Source organism: Mytilus californianus, unplaced genomic scaffold (genome assembly GCF_021869535.1).
Source record: "Mytilus californianus isolate M0D057914Y unplaced genomic scaffold, xbMytCali1.0.p SCAF_10, whole genome shotgun sequence".
NCBI classification, from domain to species: Eukaryota; Metazoa; Mollusca; class Bivalvia; order Mytilida; family Mytilidae; genus Mytilus; species Mytilus californianus.
The window spans coordinates 63,582,898-63,605,116 of record NW_026262582.1 but is presented as its reverse complement, the minus strand read 5'-3'; the positions used below and the strand labels follow the sequence as shown (position 1 = coordinate 63,605,116).

General features: G+C 32.5%; 1 long non-coding RNA gene across 1 annotated transcript in view; it reads left to right on the top strand.

Moving 5' to 3' along the window:
* Positions 1–1,010: 1,010 nt before the first annotated feature.
* The window catches only part of LOC127718374 (uncharacterized), a 64,218-nt gene continuing 43,009 nt past the window's right edge, over positions 1,011–22,219 (top strand). Inside the window, exon 1 of the long non-coding RNA XR_007989801.1 lies at positions 1,011–1,108. This is a non-coding gene — a long non-coding RNA (uncharacterized LOC127718374). The remainder of the gene's footprint in view (positions 1,109–22,219) is intronic.

Here is a 22,219-nt window from a genome sequence, read left to right as displayed (position 1 = left end):
AACATGTTTGTTTATTTTTATTACACTAAACAATATATCATTTCTTCAATAAAATGCCACAATTGTTGATGACTATCATAATACCTTATTGTTTTAACGAATCGAATCGTACAAAAAGAGGCAAACATTCCTCATCAGCATTCAATTGCACCTGGATGGTTGTACAGGCACATTAAACATATCGCGGGGTTAATTATGTTTGCTGGTGTGTCAAACCATCCCCTTAACTTGGAACAGTGTGAAATTGCACATCATAAGAACAGACAAAAAAATCATTTCATCGCCGTTCTAGTATCTTGCTTATTTCCCTTTTCTTTACAGAAGAAGGGCCAATATGAGTTGCAGCAAATTAATATACAACCCGATTTTTTAAAATGACAATTTACTCAAATAAGATCTCTTGTATGATAAAAGTATGTGGTAGTGTAGTGTACAGAATCTACAAATCATAACTGTCAACCGAATTGAACAGACCTTTAAAAGCAAGTAATTAAGTCAAAATATTTATAGAGTTTTTGACAAAAAAAGTTGATTTCATTATTTTCATATGCTTTTGTTCAAAATAGTAAAAGCACGAAAACTAGTTAGCAGCACATAAAGATAAGCCATATACAATAGTATTTATATCATTTATGTTCAGGAAGAATCAAGCAACTCTGGAATTGCCATACTTTAAGGAAATCCAGCTAAATGTCTTGAAATTGTTTACAGACAAAAAGAATGTTTAGCAAAATAATATCTACAAATAAGTCAATGACCCCTTAATTCTTTCAAAGGACCATTTATTCAAGTATTTGAATGGCTTCTCATTCAAACAAGGAAATGACTCAACTACCTAATGAGAACAAAATCAAATTATTATTTATGAAAGTCACACACTTTGATTGAACTGATGTAATAATTCTTAATAATCAGTTTTACATCTTCAAGGCATTGAGTCAGTCAGGTATTGTCTGTGAATGATATTTAAATTTCTATTCTTTTGAACTTTTATATTGTTAAAGGATTTGTGTTCATCAAAATCACAGTCAACCTTGAAATAAAATGAGGTCAAATCACCCTTGGCTGTACATGCAGTTATTAGTAAGCACAGTTTGTTGTATTTATGGTAAGTATAATTTATATATATAACATGTGTATAAGATAATGAATAATTGAATGTTTCAATGGGTTCGAGTGTTCCCTTTCATCAAGTAATTCTTTAGAGGTTGTAATTGCTTAACTCTATAAATTATTCGTAAATGAAAATTGAAAATATTCTTAAGGTTGAACACATATTACGTAAACTATGGTCAGTCAAATCAGCGTTTCTTATAACCGTACCGTATTCTATGTGTTAAAACAATAAAGGGTTGTTGCATGAATATTGGTGAATATTGACCCGAGTCTGTATATTGCATTTGCAATCATGCAAGTGCTATTTATCTTCTACACGGGAAAGTATTTACTAAGATGCAATAACCCTTTTAGTTTAGTATATTTAGATCAATTGTTTCAATCACCATATTGTCACCGATGACGTCTATAATTTGAAGCTGTATTTTACTAGTCAATATTACATATTATTCAACTGCATGTTAATATTGATAGCGAATCAACAAGTGATTGGTTCAGACTGTCCCACTTGACGTTGAACAAAACTTCATATTTTGCCCCTGAACGTCGGCACTTCTAAGTACGACGTTACGCGCGGTTCACGTTATAGCGTTTTGAACGTGATATATAGAGGTAGTATAATAATTTCGTTTTCAAATTGTTCTGAGGTATAAAAATTACACAACTATCCGGCTTGTTAGATCTCAAATTTGAGATGAATTCTTTGAGAAATAAAAAGATATTAGCAATTTCATTTGGTCCGGTCATTGTCAGCGTTGATAAGGTCACGTTTTCGCAAGTTTTGATAGTTTTGATAGAAATTTAAATACAGTTCAAATTTAAGATAAATCCCATGATTAAAAAAATTGATATTAGCAATTTTCATGTTGGTTCTGTCTTTTTTCTATCATTGTCCTATCATTGGTCCTGTCAATAGGGTAACCCACCATGCAGAAGTAAACGTGCGTTTACTTTTTACCAAAAAAGAACAGACGACGCATCCCTTTCACGTTAACACGGAAGTAAACGCGGAAGTAAACGCCCGTTTACTATGAACAAAATTAGAAGACGCGCCTTTTTCGCGTTAACGCGGAGGTAAACGTGAAAGTAAACCCCCGTTTACTTTTTATGTCTACTAAAATTTTGGAGTAAACGCAGAGTTAACGCGGCGTTTACATGAAGTGCACGCGATTAAACGCCGTGTTAATTTTTTCCGCGCGTCTTCATGTTATCCTTGGTCTGCACCCAACGGTACAGCCTCATTTGCATAGTGCCGTAATGTCATAATGAAACATTTTTTTGCCTGTTAAGAATGACATATATATATATATATAAACGCCTAAAAAGTGTACACAACAACACCAATAACAAAAAAAGGAACTATAAATGTAATTATTTATAAATATTTCGGATAACAGATATCCTTCATCAGTAAATATGATTGTGATGTTGAAAGAATCATATATCAGTCTACTTAAATTTAAGCTTTAACGGTGACGACAGTTATGATGTTACAAGAACGATTGCGTCAATAAGAATTCCAAATAAACAGCACTGAACGATCTAAATTTGTAAATATTTCCAATTTGACAACGGTAGAGTAGTTACAACAGAGTCTGCGTATTTAAACATCGCAAACAAACGGCCGTTAAAATATAATAATAAATTTTGACTAAGGTTAACTAGTTGAACGTGGCTTGGTACTTTTACATCCCTCAAAAAATTAAGCAATTTAAATTGGTATATTGATAAGATTTATTTTAGAGATGAGTAAGGTAAAGAAATAGAAACAGAGACTGTAATAATAAGTAATATAACTCAAATGTGAAGCACTGCATGGAGTCGAACTACATCTTTTCATTTATCCCATTTGGTGCCAAAGTTGTTAATTTTCTTATCCAAAATCTTTCCCGAGTGAGTCTATCCTCCCTAGACCAAGCAGAGTTGTGGACAATGATTGTAATGGTCAGTCGATTGAGATCTGCCTTAGTGTGGCCAGGGGATCTTAAATGTCGACTGAGAGGGAGGTCTGGCTTGCATTGGTAGTCGCTACGATGACCGTTCATTCGTTTGTGAAACGGCTGTTCTGACTCGCCAGCATACTGTTTACCACATTTACACTGTAGGAGATACACAACATGTGTAGTCTTGCAATTAACATTGCAAAATATGGTGTATTCTGTACCAGTGGAGTGACTGTTAAAAGTCTGGGTAACCAGTATTTATTTGCAAGTCAGACATTGTTTGTTTCCGCAACCCTTGCAAGAGCCCACAGACGAAGAGCCTGCTTGAGAGGATAAATTAGCTATCACCAGCAAGTCTTTAAGGCTTTTGGGCCTACGGAAAGCCAGTACAGGTGGCTCGGGAAATATCTTGGATAGTTTATGATGTTTTTCGATTTCTTTCCAATTTTTGCGGATTAGGTGAGATAAGTTGTCAAATTTTGGATGGTAAATCAACACAAAAGGCACCCTCCTGTTGACCTTTTTGATTTTATATTGTAAAAGTTCATCTCGGCTGATGTTGTTTGCACGAGAAAAACCTTTATCAATGTCTTTTCTTTTGTAGCCCCGATGTTTTAGGTGACCGCGAAGTTCTTGTAGTCGTTTTTTTGCAATATCGTTGGTGGAGCAAATCCTCTCAAGCAGGCTCTTCATCTGTTGGCTCTTGCAAGGGTTGCGGAAACAAACGATGTCTGACTTGCAAACAAATACTGGTTACCCAGACTTTTAACAGTCACTCTACTGGTACAGAATACACCATATTTTGCAATGTTAATTGCAAGACTACAAATGTTGTGTATCTCCTACAGTATAAATGTGGTAAACAGTATGTTGTCGAGTCAAAACAGCCGTTTCACAAACGAATGAACGGTCATCGTAGCGACTACCAATGCAAGCCAGACCTCCCTTTCAGTCGACATTTGAGATCCCCTGGCCACACTTAGGCAGATCTCAATCGACTGACCATTACAATCATTGACCACAACTCTGCTTGGTCTAGGGAGGATAGACTCACTCGGGTAAGATTTTGGATAAGAAAATTAACAACTTTGGCACCAAATGGGATAAATGAAAAGATGTAGTTTTTATTTTGGTATTGGTGTTGTTGTGTACACTTTTTAGGCGTTTATATAATTTATTTATTGTGTACATGTATCGTTACTCGTAACGATCCAGCGCCCTCGTGGGAAAAATCGTTGACTATTATTCAGACGTTTTATATATATTTATATATATATATATATATATATATATATATATATATATATATATATATATATATATATATATATCAAATGGTGTAGTTGAGTTTAAAGAGTAATGTCAGCTGAAACCCATTAATTTTTCTTTGTTATGTTCCATAAAAACGGAAGTTTAAACGATTTGGCACATTACCAGGAGCCAGGACACGAAAACGGGGTTTTTTATATGTGATTTTACATGGTTGTCAGTTGCTTATATCATACAACGTTATAACAAAACATTTGGCATGGCGAATAAGTAGTAGATGTTAATTTAAGCCTTGGAGAAACGGTGATTTTAGTCCTGAATTTACACTGCTTGGTTTTGATTTGAACTAAGTAGCAAACACAATTTGAAATACAATAGCTCATACTTGTAAAATCATTTAAAAGATTGAAATCAATTTAATAAAAAATATAAATAATACGCTTTTGTACTGCAAGCGCAAAATTCAAAAAATTATCGGAAACAAGGGGCATTAAGTGCTACCAATGGCGTCCGTACTTCCGTCCGGCCGTCCTGCTGTCCGTCTAGTTTTTGTTTACGCACTCTTACCTAACTTTTCCTCATCTAAATTTTCTTAAAAACTAAATCTCGCAGACACAGTTCGAATTTGGCGAGTGAATCACTTATCGTTCTAGAGATATGTCCCTTTTTAACTTGGAAAATTACAAATCTTGAGCGGGGGCATTTGTGTCCTCAGACACATTCATCTTTTATTTTTACATAAACCTGCAAATATTCAAAAAAGCTTATTTTTTTATGTTTTCGATCAAATTCATCCGTTAAAAGATAACGTTTTGTGATAGTATGAAATATCATTGATATGTTCTTTCTATTTTATTCAATCTTCTGTTTTTACAATTTAAATTACCCGGAGTAGAAGGTTGTTCTACCTCAAAGCATTTTTTGCCTAGCCGTAGTTTGTAATTTCTCCGTTTTTATGTTCTGCAACTTTGTGTTTGATTTATCTTTCCAACTGTTCTTATTGAAGCGCCACTGAACAATCTGATATAAAAGAAATGCGCGTCTGCCATATTACATTAAAAGCCTGGTACATGTTAACATCATGAGTTCTAAAAACCACTAAATTGATACCACTACTGGAGTCTTTTCGTTCCCGAGGGTATAACCAACCCAGTACTCAGCACTTTTGTGTTAACATACATTTCATTGATATATTTTCTTTTTTTTATTGTAAATGTATTGTCAACAAAAAAATGTATTACTTGAAATTCTAGGGTTTTTGGTTACCTTATACGTATTTGGCAACCATTTCGTAATGTTTGGTATATGATTATCTTTAACTTACCCTGATACCCTGATCCGAGTGCTACTAATGATTCTGATGAAGATGAAACGCGTATCTGGCAGATTATTACCATGATGTTAACTATGATATGTTTTTTATGAGTCGTTTGTAGACGAATCGCACGTGTTACTTACACTATTATAAGACTATTATCTTTGATGAGTTCTCATACCCATGGCCAATGGGATTACCTTTCTTGTGAATATTCCGTCTTAAGAAAGAGGGGCGAAAGATACCAGAGGGACAGTCAAACTCATAGATCGAAAATAAACTGACAACGCCATGACTAAAAATGAAAAAGACAAACAGACAAATATAAGTACATAAAACACAACATAGAAAACTAAAGACTAGCAACACGAACCCCACCAAAAACTTGGGGTGATCTCAGGTGCTCCGGAAGGGTAAGCAGATCCTGCTCCACATGTGGCACCCTTGTTAAACCACCAAATCAAAATACGTCACATTTATTTCATACGAAAAATGGTTAATATCACATTTCTTACATAAATGAGTGATAGTTACCTCACAATTTTAATTTATTAGCCTAAAAAGTTACAAATTTGAAGTAATGAGAGATATAAATGGAACAATAGAAACCTAATAACGAAGACAAAGAGGTACATTTGTGGTGCATATCAACTTAAAGTCATCATTTGTATCATATATTCAACAGTTTTATATTTAGATGAGATGGTGAATTTATTGGTCGACACTATATTCTATCATGATGCAGGGTGATTTGGGTTTTTCACAGAAATTTTCTTCAAATTGCTGAAGATGTCGTCCTATCTTATAATAAATGTCTCTCAAACTATTCAACTGATTATAACAAAACTTGACAGTAATGCTTGAATTAACCAGTATTTCAGTAAATAATCACATTCAGTTTATTCAACAACATTGTCTATTTTAAATAGGGAAGCTGCACACGCACCAATGACCTTGTATGTACTCTCATTTTTTTTTAATTCAAACTTTTTCACTGGAATGATGCAAACATGAAATATTCTGAGTGGATTGAGTTTCAAATACGTATTTGAGGGAAAATTGCCTTGAAATAGGGCTTTACCTTGATTATTAGTAGATAGACCAAACCACACTAGTGTTTTTAAAGCTTTTCTGACTTTTTCTCCTCATTTCCTATATCGAGCTATAAAATAACACTTCTTCCTAAGTACTTCATTTAGAAATATACAGTATTAAAAAAAGGAAATGTTTTTGTACGCAATACATGTAACAACAAATTATTTTCCTTTTGGGAACCATTATATGTCTCTCTCTGGAACGTGACTTAAGTTTTAAGTAAGGACTTATTGAAACCTCAATAGAGTCAAGAAACTTTTATTTGGATACACAATTTAGCTTGAACACTTCAATTACTCATTTAACATGTTTAATATCACATTTCGAGTATAAATGAGTGATATTTACCTCAAATTTTTAGTTAATAAGCCCAAAAAGTTACAAATTTTGAAGTAATGAGAGGTATAAATGGACCAAGAGGGAGCTTATAATGAAGACAAAGAGGTAGATCAGGGGTGCCATTATCTTAGAGTCATCTTTTGTATCATATTCAACTGCTTTATATGCAGATTAGATAAATATTTGATCATTTATTTGATTATTTATTGGTCCACACTATATTCTATCATGATGCAGCGTGATTTGGATTTTTCGTTAAAATAATTCCTAAAATGATTGAAGATGTCGTCTTTCATTATAATGAATTTCTTTTAAACTATTCAACTGATTATAACAAAACATGACAGGAAAGCTTCAAATAACCAGAAATTCACAGAAAAATATCACATTCAGTTAATTCAACAAAATTGTCCTCTTTATTTGTAATACTACCAAATCATAGTACGTCGCAAGTGGTATCATACGAAAAAGGTTTGAAAAAAAAGTCCTTGAATTTGACAGTTGTGGGAAGTAAACCCTGCAATTCATTGCAGAAAAAAAAAATATGAGTCATAAATATATAGCTTGGGTGCTTCAAAGTACCATTTATTAGGTGTTTCTATAAAATATTCTGGAAACTTGTGGTCACATGGTTACCAAAGCTTGTACACAGGAAAAAAGGGGATGGATATTTGATTGGTTAACTTGCAGTCATGGTTATAATCTTATCTGCAATGAAATTTTATGTAAATGTTTGTCTGTAGTTCTGGACAGGATAAAACCTTACTCATGCCAAGTATTTATTTATTTGAGACAAAGATAGATTCTGCACAATTTTTTGAAAAGTATCAATTTCCGGGTGCCGTATTTTCTCGCTGTAATGAAGACCCTTTGGTGGCCTAGTGCTGTTTTTTGCCCTTTGATTGAGTTGTTGTTTCTTTGACACATTCCCCGTTTCCATTCTCAGTATTAATTTGGGGAAATTAATTGTGGTATTTCTCTTTAACAATTTATTTAGGTTTTTCTACACATTGGCACGTTTTTGCTTACACAATGTTAAGCTTTAGAGTTTAGATCGGTGTGTGAAACCAAAGGCCGATGACACTGCTGGTATTATCAGAGTTGTGTCCATGTATATTCGGCACTAGTTTACTGACATGAACTATCATTGGAATATCATTTTGCGTTAATTTACTGTTCCTTAAACTTTAGCTTTAAAGCTAGATAAGCCTTCAACTTAGGAAGAGGATATTCTGTATAACATTGATGTATTCTAAAAACACTTGCAGACAACAAAGAAAAACTGTCGTGGTCGAGGCTAGTAGACGATGTTACTTTTATATTTTCTACTGTTAGTTTAAAAGCCTACGGACCAGGTCTAGGTCAGAGAGCACTTTGCAATTTTTTTTTGTTCCACCTGCGACGCAAGTTTCCGAGGTTTCTCTGGCATTAGTTCATTGTCCTTGACCTCGTTTTATTGTTAAGCGACTGCTAATAAACTGTTATATGTCCGTCAGACTGGGTTCACCTAACCTGGACCTCATTTCACGAATCAATTAACAAGGTTTATTAAGTACGTATCTCTGATACTATAAGCAGTGGGTCATATATGTATGGTCAATGGATTGATAGCAAGGCGTACATGTCTTTGTTGCAGAGTTTATTTGACCTTCACTTTTTTAATTATTAAACATAATACATATATATAGTTGGTAAGTCGAAAAACATTATAGAATATTAGTATCGACTATTTTGTCATAAAACAGTATAGCCAAACATTGGCAGGATGTTCCTTTGATCCCTTCGTATGGTGTGTATATTCCCACACCGTTCGTTATGACCGTGTTTGTAGTGTTTTTTTTTTATTATTCAAAACTAGATATGTATTGCATTAAATTTATGATAAGTTATGGTCCTAAACCCTGTCGATATTACGTGCTTATATTTAGACATTGCACAAAGTCATGCTTTTTTCAGACTGTTGATAACGTCTTTTTACTAGATTTCCGTTCTTTAAGATCGGTATTTTGTTTCTTTTCTCTTTATGTTAGTTGTATTTGTGCTTAAAACGATGTGATGGGTCAAGCCATTCCCGAAAGTTTTTGACAGTTTATGATTTTGTTGTGTTGTTACACCATTGTTCCTGGTGTAAGCAATCCAAAATATGGCAACTTAATTGAACTTGCATGCTTCGTGTTCTTTCACAAATAGTTCAGCGGCTGCAGTGGTTTGCTCCGACAAACCTATTGTCAATTCAGTTTTGAAATAGATGCAGTTGTGCATATTAGTAAATAATTTATACCGATTTATGAATTTATACCGATTAATGAATTTCGAACAGCGGTATACTACTGTTGCCTTTATTTATAGCACGATCGGTGTCACATGTTCTGTAATCATCACACGGAACATTATTTCAGTCGAAAACATCAAGCAATACTCTAAGATAGCCTTGACTTTTCCAGGCTATCAGTTTCGATATTTTAACTTTTGCTATTTTTTTATTACGGTGGTGCTATATTTCTGGACTTAAACGACACCGACTGGTTTGTTTCCTTTACTACAATTATAAAATGATAAGTCAATAAAAAGTTTAAGTTTTGAAAATCCGACGCAAAACATATTCCACTGAACAAACAACTATCTTTAAACCTAGCTTACCATTTAAAACAAATAAATCAACCATACAACAAGCAACAATGCGAAATATATTGACCGACAACTGTCGTAGAAAAAAGTAAAATAAAAAAAAAAATGCCGACCTCCAAGGAAAATTAAAAAAAATAGCAAAATCAAAATCTCAAACATATCAAACAAATGGAACACTACTGGCAGATTCCTGACTTGTTACATGAACTAATAATATTAGTTATCTTGGTGTAATCAGGGGTGTACAGAATTTTACACCGGTGTGTATGCATTTTCAACACCGGTGTAAAATTCCGAACACCCCTGATTACACCAAGATAACGAATTTATTTCTAATGAAGCGTTCCTTTACTCATTTTTAAACCGGGATGTTAAATTGAAAAATGCATGCTAATGAAGAATTTCTAGTGCAACATTTTTTCAACACCGATTTTGCGGCGCATTGTCAAATATGTTTTTTAAATTTTTTTTTATTTTCGGGAAATTTTGAACTTTTTTGTATTTTCTTAATTTGTTGAAAAATATTTTTAATTTTTTTTTATTTTTATTTCTTAATTTGGCAAAATTTTTATTTTTTTTAATTGTTGGCAACAAGGATGGGGTGTTATTTACACCAGGGTAATTAACCAATCAGATTGCCAGATTTTTGCTGCATAAGAAATAATGTAAATTACCTAATATTGTAAGCAACAAAATGATTTATGTTATGAAATAATTCGTGTTCAATCAATGCAAATAAGTTGACATAATATGTGTTTTAAATTTCTGTTTTCTTCATAACGACATATATAACACACATGAAATTTGTCACACGGGTAAACAGTGTTTTCTCTAATCAGAATGAAAAATATTATACTGATATAAGTAGTAGTTTTGCTTTCGGTGAAAAATGAGAAAATGTGGTAAATTTCTGGTAAAAATTAAGTGTTACTATATTGCTGAAATATTTATATAAAAACTACTAATATATATTTTCAGCTTTTGTTATATGATATATTGAATATATAAACTGTATGCTAGATACTATTTCAACCACCAACAAAGAGCGCAATAATTTGATTTCTCAAGTTAAAGATTCGCCTTACAATATGGTATATAATAGTACTCTTTAAAATAAAGAAATTTAGAAAATCCTGACCCTGGGAATTTAGGACGACAATGATCATTGTAATACATAGTAATGTTCCTATAATTTGCTCCAAAACAATAGCCATGTATTATTCCGTCAACGTACACTCAGAATCTAGAGGGGTCATTTGACTCTTTGCACCATACTAAATATGTCTTCAATAAAGTTTTCATGATTTAGAAAAAATGTCACATGATAACACTAGTTGGTTTTCATCAATTCTTTTTACAATAAAAGTGTTGTTCAACATGTTCAATGATATGCATGTTTAATTAATTTATTATTGCAAAATCTAGTGAAGGGCTTAGTACTGGCGTCTTAACTAACGTTTTCGAATTGAGATTTGTTTTATATTAGTTTTTTTTTTAAATATCGGGAAATTACAATAAAAAGTAAATAGATATTTATAGTATGTTGTTCGTCGACATTCTTTTAAAGTGCACCTGACTGTCTGGTAAGAGGTTTTTTGACTCCCGTGCACATTCCATTGTTAGTTGCAATTTTCTAGTTATTTCTTAATTGACATGATCTTGAATTGCAGGTAGACAAGAAAAACTGTTGTTCTCCACTGCTTATAAACTGAAAGAGATTGATCTGGATACAGGTGTCGTGAAGGAGCTAGCTAATCATAGTACAATAGTATATTCCTTAGCTTACGATGTAAAAGAAAGATTCGTGTATGTTCCAAGAAATGAAGAAAATGTCATCGATAGGTACTGTTAATTATTAATTAGTATTTGATGTTTATTTTTATACTGGCATAATCTTGATATTAAATATGTAGAACAAAACAATATGTTGTCAACAAAACATGTCACATGTTTCGCGGAACACAACGAATGAAAGAAGATATGATTAAACAGAAGCATGTTTTGTCAACTAGAAAACAATAATAAAGATGTGAAGGGATTTTGTAAAATGGAAATGCTCTGTTTTATATAAAAAATAATAAAATAACAAAAATAACGAACTCCAATGAAACGGCAAAATTAAAAGCTCAACCTGATGTTCAGTAGTTATCGTTTGTTGATGTGGTTCATTGTTGATTTTCGTTTCTTTTTTTTTTTATATAGATTAGACCGTTAGTTTTCCTGTTTGAATGGTTTTACACTAGTCTTTTTGGGGGTCCTTTACAGCTTGCTGTTCGGTGTGAGCCAAGGCTCCGTGTTGAAGACAGTACATGTACTTTGACCTATAATAGTTAACTTTTACAAGTTGTGACTTGGGTGGAGAGTTGTCTCATTGGCAGTCATACCACATCTTATTATATCTACAAACCTACATCAAACGAATGGAGAACAACTGTCATATTCCTGACATGGTATAGGCAATTGATTATGAATGAATGAATGAATGAATGAATGAATGAATGAATGAATGAATGAATCTTTATTTCCTCCATGTATATAAAGCTTTGCATACAAAAAGAAAACAAGTAATTATTTACACAATAAACAAAATATCATACATTTTGAGATAAATACACAATGAGAAAAATACATTTTTAGATAAACACACAATACACAGATACTGGTATACACAACAAAAACACAAATGTTTTTTCAATCAATGACTATTCAAAATTTAACATGTTTTCAAATAATACATTGTTTGAATGTTTTATACATGGGGGTAAACAAGTTATTTTGATATTCATATATTATGTTCATTATATGGACAATACACTGAACTGCAGTCAAGTTTAGCGTTTGATAATTCATTGTTACCTTCAGGCGTACCACAAACAAACAACTTGTAACATCTCATTTCATTGGACGAAAGATTTAAATACAACAACAATCGTAGTGTGCACGTGAATTGACACAAGTGACCGACAATGGAATGTACTATCAAGGATTTGTATAGTCTAACTATACAAATTCTTGGTAGTATGTTACTACGAACGTAAAAATAAATATTTTTGTAATGCTGTGTCGTCCCCTGATTTTCAAATAGTTCGTATTTCAAATGAGAACAGCAAAACAAATACTTGTAAATTCATAAACTATATCGCCAGAGTTACATAAAGTACATTTCCTTTCACTGCGCCATTGTTTCGCCATATTCATTTTTCTCTTTACAAAGCATGGTAACCTGCTCTGATATTACTTAGAATTTCGGGATTTTTTTTTTAAACTAAGTGAACTGAAACAGAAAAAAAATCACACTATCCCAAGTCGAATCCCTAAAACTTCAAGATTCCCTGCTTTAAAAAATTAATGTGTTATACCATAAAATGATGTAAATTTAAATTGTCACTTATAACTACATTTTTGTATTCATTCGGATTCCATTTTTCTATTTCTGTGTAGTTTCATATTTAACCAAAAAAGGTTATGTATAAGTGAGCCTAGTTTTAGGGTCGAGGAGGTGGCTGTGATATACTGGCGATAGAATATGAATAGTGAATAGTTTATTTCACAAACCTATTTACTGTAAAATCGTGCAATATTTTTATTATGTTACAGAAATTTGGTTATTTTTGTAGTTACGGCTTCGGTCTCATTTACGTTTATCATCGAGTCATTTCATAAATATTTCATAATTTGGTCTAACTGCAAACACATACTGATGTAACTTAACAAATAGAAAGGGTGCACGGGGTTAATCCAGAACTATTTGAAAGGAGACAGTTGCCTGGGTTCAACATTTTATCGTGAAAACCGTTAATTAAAACAGGGACTTTCTATACAAGAATAAAGAGTCTTTGTTATCAAATTCAAACATTTTTATTATAACTATTGCACAAAATTATAATATGAATAAATTTTACATGCATATGTATTTAAGTTTGCCATGAAATAATCAAGTACACAATCCTGAACGTGATCACTCCTTTCAACTTTCAATCGTTTAAAGTACGCGTGTTCTTTTTTTGCAGTTGTGCTTGGGTGGGGTTTGAAAGTTTATGTGGGGTCGAAGGTTTAAATTGACCAATGACAACTATTGTTCCTAAACGAGTTGATCTGATAAAGTTTGTTTGACTAATTGTGTCACACAGCCTTTCGCTAAGCTTGGTCGCAGTTAAGTATAATGTGTGAGCAAAACAGACAGAATAGGTACAATGTCAAAAATGGCGTACAGCATCCACTACTTTTTGTTATATTCTTAATAACTATAAAACAAATACCTATTTAAACAAAGAAAAACAAAATGGCATCTAGACACTTTATAGACAAAGCACATAAGCAAACATGAAAGACAAGATTACAAAAAATAAACATAGCACAATTACACAGTGGCGGGATGTATAAACAACGAGCACAGCCAAAAATAGACTAACAGTAAAGGTTAAAAATATACAAAGGCAACTAAAGATCACTACAACACGTAATTAAGATGATAAACAGCGTCAGTACATATAATCTATCCTTCAAGACCATCATTTTTATTTGTGAAGTTGATACTGATTATTTATCTGCAAGGTCTTGGTATCTTCCAATGAACTTTTTTAGAAAAAAGACGAAACAATCTTTGACAAAGTCCTGGTTCGTCAATTTTCTGCCCCGACACTGGTGGCTTTGAATAAAGTCTGAGTAGCAGCTGCAAGCTCTTGAATACCTAATTAATTGGGAAATGTATAGCTCGTATACAGGTGAAGTTGGTATATAACTGCTAGGGGGCACCTATGTGAAATTACGAGGTATAAGTCTAAAAATGACCTGGAGGAAGCTGTATCTGTTGCTTTTTTAATTTCTAGTTCTGGAGGGAATATTCATGGAACCCAGTCAGAAAAGTTTAGATTTTAATTAATGGAAAGAACATCATTAATATATCTGAATGTGCAATTAAATGATATGGCTTCTCTTATCTTCTTTGAAAGAACTCCGATCATAGGAAAATAAGAAGAGGTCGACAAGGCGAGGCGTACATACCTCAACATAACTCTTTTACAAATGCAGCAGTGTTTTCATATAGAAATAGTTTAAAACAAAATACTATTGAGTTGATACAGAAACCTGTGTTGACAAAGGACATCAAACATACTGTAACACGATCGAAAGTCAATATCAATTTTATATTATTGCTTAAAAACGTTTTCTTTAATTTTTTCAGATTCCCTTATCCAAATGACCAAACTGTAAATTTTGAATTTTTTGTCTCTACAAACAGTCCATTCTCTATAGCATTTGACTCAGAAAACAGCCATCTATACTGGACAGAATATTCACCTACAGGAAAAATTATGAGATGTAATTCAGATGGATCCAGTTGAACCACTGTAACTGATGAATTTTACCCAGTTGCACTTACATTAGAAACACATTATAGGTTTGTTCTGTTAGGTACTCTATGTTCCTGAATTTTCGTTACTGTCATTTCATGTTATTAGAAAATAGCAGTTGCATCATATGGATGCTAGTCTACAATTACATGTAAACATGTAAAAAGTAAAATCTCAAAAATACCGAACTCCGAGGAAAATTCAAAACGGAAAGTCCCCAATCAAACGGCAAAATCAAATGATAAAACACACCAAACGAATGGACAACAACTGTCACACTCCCGACTTGGCACAGGCATTCACAAATGTAGAAAACGGAGGATCGAACCTGGTTTTATAGCGCTAAACCTCTCACTTGTATGACAGTCGCATCAAACTCCATTATATTTACAACGATGTGTGAACAAAACAGACACAATAGGTAAAATAGTCACAATATGGGTACAGCAGTCATCACTGTGTCACAATCTCAAAAGAAACAAATATTTAACAAAAAAAACACAAAAAGCATCTATCAAATGTAAAAACCACATGCATTGCTTCGCGTGTTTGACGTCATAAAATGTAAACGTCAGAGGAAGAAATATAAAATAATTTTGCCGTTCAATGTGTTTCAAAAAAGATTGTTCACACATTTAACATTAACACCTGTTTTCTCTAAAAACCAACAAACTTTACAAGGATTGCATATGATTTTCGATAATGTCCTTAAAACTATATGTTTTAAGGTGGTATACCTAGGTTAAGGGAAATAACTCTAAAAATCATCAGTACGTTTGTGTCAACCATTTTCCTAAATGTATTCTAAGCTTTTAGGATACATAGATTATTTTCAATCTGTTTTTAGGTAAATGCTTAAAATCTATTGATGAAACTTGACTTTTACAAACGCATCACTGATATAAAGAGTTATCTCCCTGAACCAAGGTGTACCCCCTTAATTCATTAAAAAAGGGGGATAACGGGATTTTTTTTTTTTTTTTTTTTTTTTTTTTCCCACTACTTATATAAAACTAAAGGATTTTAAATGTGACAATAATTCAAAAACAAGAGTAGCGAACATCCTTAAGATTTGAAAAATCTAAATGTTTAAATGATCATTGAAGACTACGACAAGTTCTAGTTCATAGGTTATGACAGCGTTGTAATTCTTTTCCAACAATTTGTAAATATGTTGTACGATATACCATGAAATGTACATCGGCTTTGTATATATAACGATGTGATTTAGATTTAACCAGTTGGATCATTTACTAAAATTGTGCATAAATCAACCTTCTTCTAAACATAACAAGTCATACAAATGTGATACAATTGGGGTTGATTTGAATGATCTTTTAGGTGTTAAAACACCGGTTCTGTGTCCTCAAATATCCAACAATATTATTGCAAAAGCAAAAAAAGCCAACATCAGTATACCGCATTTCAATAGGCATAACATATCCTGGTCACAAACCAAAACCGAGGGAAACACATCAATTATGTGAGTAAAACAACGGAAGAACAGAAACATTGAACTGATACAACAACAAACGCCAACATACATAGAAACGGATGTGCATCCTGGCTATTGCATATAATGAAATCAATAAGACATTAATACATGTAAGCCTATTGAGCTTTTTATATTGATGCGAACCACATGTTTACCAAAAACTACTAATACGTGAAGTTTGCATATCGTTGCAAAGGCTATTGGTATGCTGCTATGGACAAATGTTTGCTTCTTATGGTTAAGATGTAGAAATATAACTTTGTTTTTTATTTTTCTTGATTCTTTGATATCTATCACAAATATTATTATAGCCAAATTTTCTTTACCCATTACATGTGTCATGTTGCTTTTTTGAAAGAAATAGTACCCATAGCATTGTCAAAATATATGATTACAGTAACTGTTGTGAATAAACAAATAAATCTTAACTGTCAGCAGTATATCTTTATTGCTTCTAGGACAGTTCTTCTGTTACTATGGATTATATCTCAGGTATTGATAATTTCTGAGGCTGAAGAAGGTGAAACTATTTTACCACATAGTTTGGAGGGTAATATATGTTTATTTTGTTTCACTTATTATAATGGCGAACGTAGATACAAGTATCTTGTCTTGGGGAGGGATAACTCCTACTTTGTAAAGAATCACTCTGATTCAAACAAAAAATTCTCTGAAACTGACATAATCAAGATGCTTGATTTCTTGATTGACAACATATTTGCTACGTTTGGAGGACGTGTTTTTCAACAGACTGTCGGAATTCCAATGGGAACCAATTGTGCCCCTCTTCTTGCCGACTTGTTTCTTTATTATTATGAGGCTGACTTCATACAGGAACTTCTTAGGAAGAAAGATAAGAAGTTAGCAATATCCTTTAACTTTACGTTCCGCTATATAGATGATGTTCTCTCACTAAATAATACAAAATTTGGTGACTATGTTGAACGAATCTATCCCATCGAACTAGAGATAAAGGATACTATAGATACAGTTAAGTCTGCCTCATATCTAGAAATTGACAATAAGGGTCGGTTGAAAACAAAACTTGTCGACAAAAGAGATGATTTCAGCTTCCCAATTGTGAACTTTCCATTTCTATGTAGCAACATTCCAGCAGCGCCTGCATACGAAGTATATATCTCTTAATTGATACGATATTCCCGGGCTTGTATTTCCTATCATGATTTCCTTGATAGAGGATTGCTGCTCACAAGGAAGCTATTAAACCAAAAGTTCCAAATGGTGAAGTTGAAATCATCCCTTCGTAAATTTTACGGACGCCATCACGAGTTGGTTGACCGTTATGGAATAACCGTTTCACAGATGATATCGAATATGTTCCTTATGTCGTAACTACAATATCCTTCCCTTTTCACGAATGTGACCTACCGAATTCGACTATTTACCGTATTTGGAATAACATAAGCAACACGATGGGTGCAACATGTGGAGCAGAATCTGCTTACCCTTCCGGAGCACCTGAGATCACCCCAAGTTTTTGGTGGTGTTCGTGTTGCTTAGTCTTTAGTTTTCTATAATGTGTCATCTGTATCTCTACTATTATTTGTCTGTTTGTGGTTTTATTTTTGGCCATGGCGTTGTCGGTTTGTTTTCGATCTATGAGTTTGACTGTCCCTCTGGTATCTTTCGTCCTTCTTTTATATGCAATACTGCTGATTTGATTCAGGATTTTCATAGGTAGCACTGCCGTTTTTATAACACATTTAATACTTCGTCCTAGTCATAAGTCAGAATTTTGATATATTCAATTGAAATATGTCTCGCTTCATCCAAGGAAACAAGTGTGTTTGTGACATCTTTAGGAGCCCCACGCTTCATTATCAAAATAACTCAAATGAGGAAAGTTGGTAAAGCATGCCAGAAAGACCGAATATATTGTACTGACGAATGCAGAATTGTATGTAGAGAAATGTTACTTATCTATTTATTCAGCTTGTTGTTTGCTTTGATATTGATTATGTTGATGTTATTTATTTATCTTTTTATTTGTTGACTGATTTTCTGTCGTTGCCTAATTGAATACAATTTTTTTTCGAAATTAAATATCAGGTAATACAACAGATTATTTTCAATATTTAATTTTAACAACCTTACTAGATGGATCTACTATAGTGCAAGTGCATTGCACAGGGTGAAATTTGACGGAAAAGAAAAGCAGGTAGTAGTAAACCTGACAGAACTGGCGATAGATATACAAGTAGGTATGTAATCCCTAGACAGGTTGATGAATTAGAAATATTGTTGATAGGCTTAACCGTATTGTATCTATGTTATGAAAAAGTAAAAAAAAATACATTTAAAGATATTTAACTAATGAAAGTACATAGTGAATATGACCTAACAGATAATAAAATAATAACCATGAATTTGCTGTATGAAATTTACCTCGGTTTGTCTGTCGCATATATAGACTCCTGAGTTGAAATACTATATATAAGTAGATTAAAAATATCAAGATGGATGTGTGGCATTTAACATCAAGATGGATGTGTCGCATTTTTTAAAATTAATTTTAACTTTTACGTATTTGAAAAATATTTACTATGTTGGACAATGAAAGATAGATACAGCTCAAAGCCATTGAAGACTTACGATTTCTTTGAAACAAAATGTGCATGCATGAAAGTCAATAGCTGTGGTGGGTTAAAAGGCACTTAAAGACTATTCAGGTTTATTATCGATCAACTAGTTATAAGTTTTCATACCGTCACATCCTTACAATCAACATTACCACCTAACTTCGCAGGAATGCAGTAGATGTGATTTTTGTAAATGCAGTTTATGTCGTTGGTCGTAGGTGCTTGTTATCTGTGTTTTATTTCAGATTTTGTTGACCAGCGAATTTATTGGATGGAATGGACCACGGGTGACTTCAAATCTGCTTGGTATAATGGCTCTGATGTCAAAACAGTTGTTAGCACCAACAAAAGCTTCAATAACCGGGAAATTGACATCAGGGTTGATTACGTCTTCTACACAAGTTCTAATAAAATTCTAAAGATACACAAATCTTCAGGACAAATTCCAGCTGTTGTGCACACAGAAACAACACAGATCTATGGAGTTTTATATTATACACAAGAGGGTAAGAATATATCAGTCATTAAGCTAATACAGTTTTTATTTTTCATTATTCAAATATCAAACTTAGCGTGTTAAATTAAGGTAACATGGGCAAAAGGCAGAGACCAACAAATTAAACTACATCTTAGATGTGTGTATGAATGTTTCATCTAAACTATTATTTTCTATAACAATACTATACATTTTGATTTGTACTATTCTTATTGTTGTGTTATAACAGATTTAGTTGTACTAGTGTCTTTGTAGTACTATAATTGGTATTTGTGTGTTGTTTAAAGATAAAATGTATGTTTATACTTTTAAATGTTTATAATTCTAAAACTAAACATCCTTAATTGATCCATAATTTGATTGTAGTAACAGTTCAAGAACATTAAAAAATTGAAGCGATCCATTTCTGTTACTATTTATCATATTGATTATTGGATATTTCACATCATTATTAAATAATAATGTGTACTAACAGATGCTTAAAAGCTTTATGTCTATTATAATGCTCTACTAATTCCAACGATGTTTGCTCATGGGGTAGATACGCTTATTTGTTACTCTTTTTTATTTTGAATTTTCAACAAATGCATTTCAGATGTTGTAAAATAGTCTATCTACAAGTTTACGTGTGTTAAATTCTTTTTGAATAACTTGTTACTTTAATCTTTTTATCAAACTATACATATGTTATATCACTCCAATAAATTAAAGAAAAAAAATGCTAGTATCAATAAGTAATGAATTTTTTAAAGGGTCTATTTTTAACGCTTGAACTCGTGGTACTTATAGATTATAAACTTTTTATCACAAACTGAAAATGTATGCAATATATTTCAGATATGTTTTATTTATATTGTTTTATCACATGCATAAATATGAGCGACTACAGCCTCACAATACAAAGTTGGTAATATCGAAACTGATATGAATTTATAAGACAGCACCCCAACTACACTATGTTTCACTAGATTAGACGCATGCAAATTTCCAACCAAATTCCAATGTAATAGACTGAGTAAAATGTGTTCATGTTTTTATCAACAAATGATATTTTTGTTATGTGACGTTAAACGATTTTCTCTAATTCTTATATTTATCCTTATCCTGACCTGTTGATTATTTTTATTTAATCAACGTGTGGTTCGTTTTATCTCAGTTTTTCATTAGTCAAAATTCGATTCTGACGTCAAATTTTCTTTTTATCCTCTGAATTTCCTTTTTGTGACGTCACGAAAAAAGGCGACCATGCCTGATGACGTTACATGCAAAGAACACATCTTTTTGCAGATCATTCAAAAGGAACGATTGCATTTGTCTGCTAATCGTTTAAAAAACATTAGAGAAACAAATTCCACCACAAAATCTTGTGCAATACGATATTTATCAACTCTCGACAGTTAAATGTTCAATATTTAAAACGCTCGGCGAGCCTCGCGTTTTCAATTTGAAAATTTAAATGTCTCGATTTGATAAATATCGTATCACACTCGATACAGTGGTAGAATCGATATTTATTACCGTTCGCATTCTTTTTTATTACATTCAATAAATACATTCGATCCATACTTATATGAACAAAACCCGTGATATATTTAAACGTGTCGCCTTACATTAAAATACATACATTTTTTTTATTCCAGAAACCTGAGAGGAATAAGTTGATCAGTGTTCAATTTTCAATGTTAAATGTGCCCATTTGTTTAAAATTTTAGAGATTTTTTCGCTTTTACATATTTTGTTTTCAATTTTAATGCATATATTGAAACTGCAAAAGGAGATTAACGAATCGAGAGAAGCATGTTAGGAGATTCTGTTTGGTGTCAATACATCAACAACGAGAAGACAAGGAAGAAACGATAATTTAATACAAATATACCATAGTAAGTATAATGAGCTAGGCTGTTTTGTTTTATAATACGAGTATTTCGAGTATTTTTTCAAGACTAACAATGGCATTACTTATGAAATCTTTGCAAACCCTTTTCCTCAATTTTGACGTCCAAATTGACTCTATCAACTGGTTGTATATTAGGTTATTGTGTTCATTATTTCAGCATTTCTATTGCCGTTATTAGCCAGTGGACCAAAGTTGTCCCACTATTGATTGTTATCTTTATCGAATGAATGATTGTACAAAGTGGAATCGAAAAAGAACGATACCTTCTATCGGTTATCATGTATCCTACAACCACTTAATAGGATGTAAACTCAATATCCAAAAATTGTAAAACTTGTTAAAATGTGTATTTATGGAATAGTATATAGTCCAGAGGTACAAAATTAGGTTAAAAATGAACTTTGAATTCCAAAGGTGTCTCACATTCTTCGGTATGACGTAGCATACAACCTACTTATCTTGTTTATTTAATATCATTAATAAGGTGTTCCGTATATGATAGTAACAGGCAAATGAACCCCGCCAAATTCTTTGGTGCCTGTCCCAACCTTGGAGCATGTAGTTCAGTAGTTGTCGCTGTTGTCATATTTGTTGTTTGTAAATTGTTTTGTTATAGACGAAGACGTTAGTTTTCTCAATTGTCTCATATTTTTCATGTCGGGGCCTTTTATA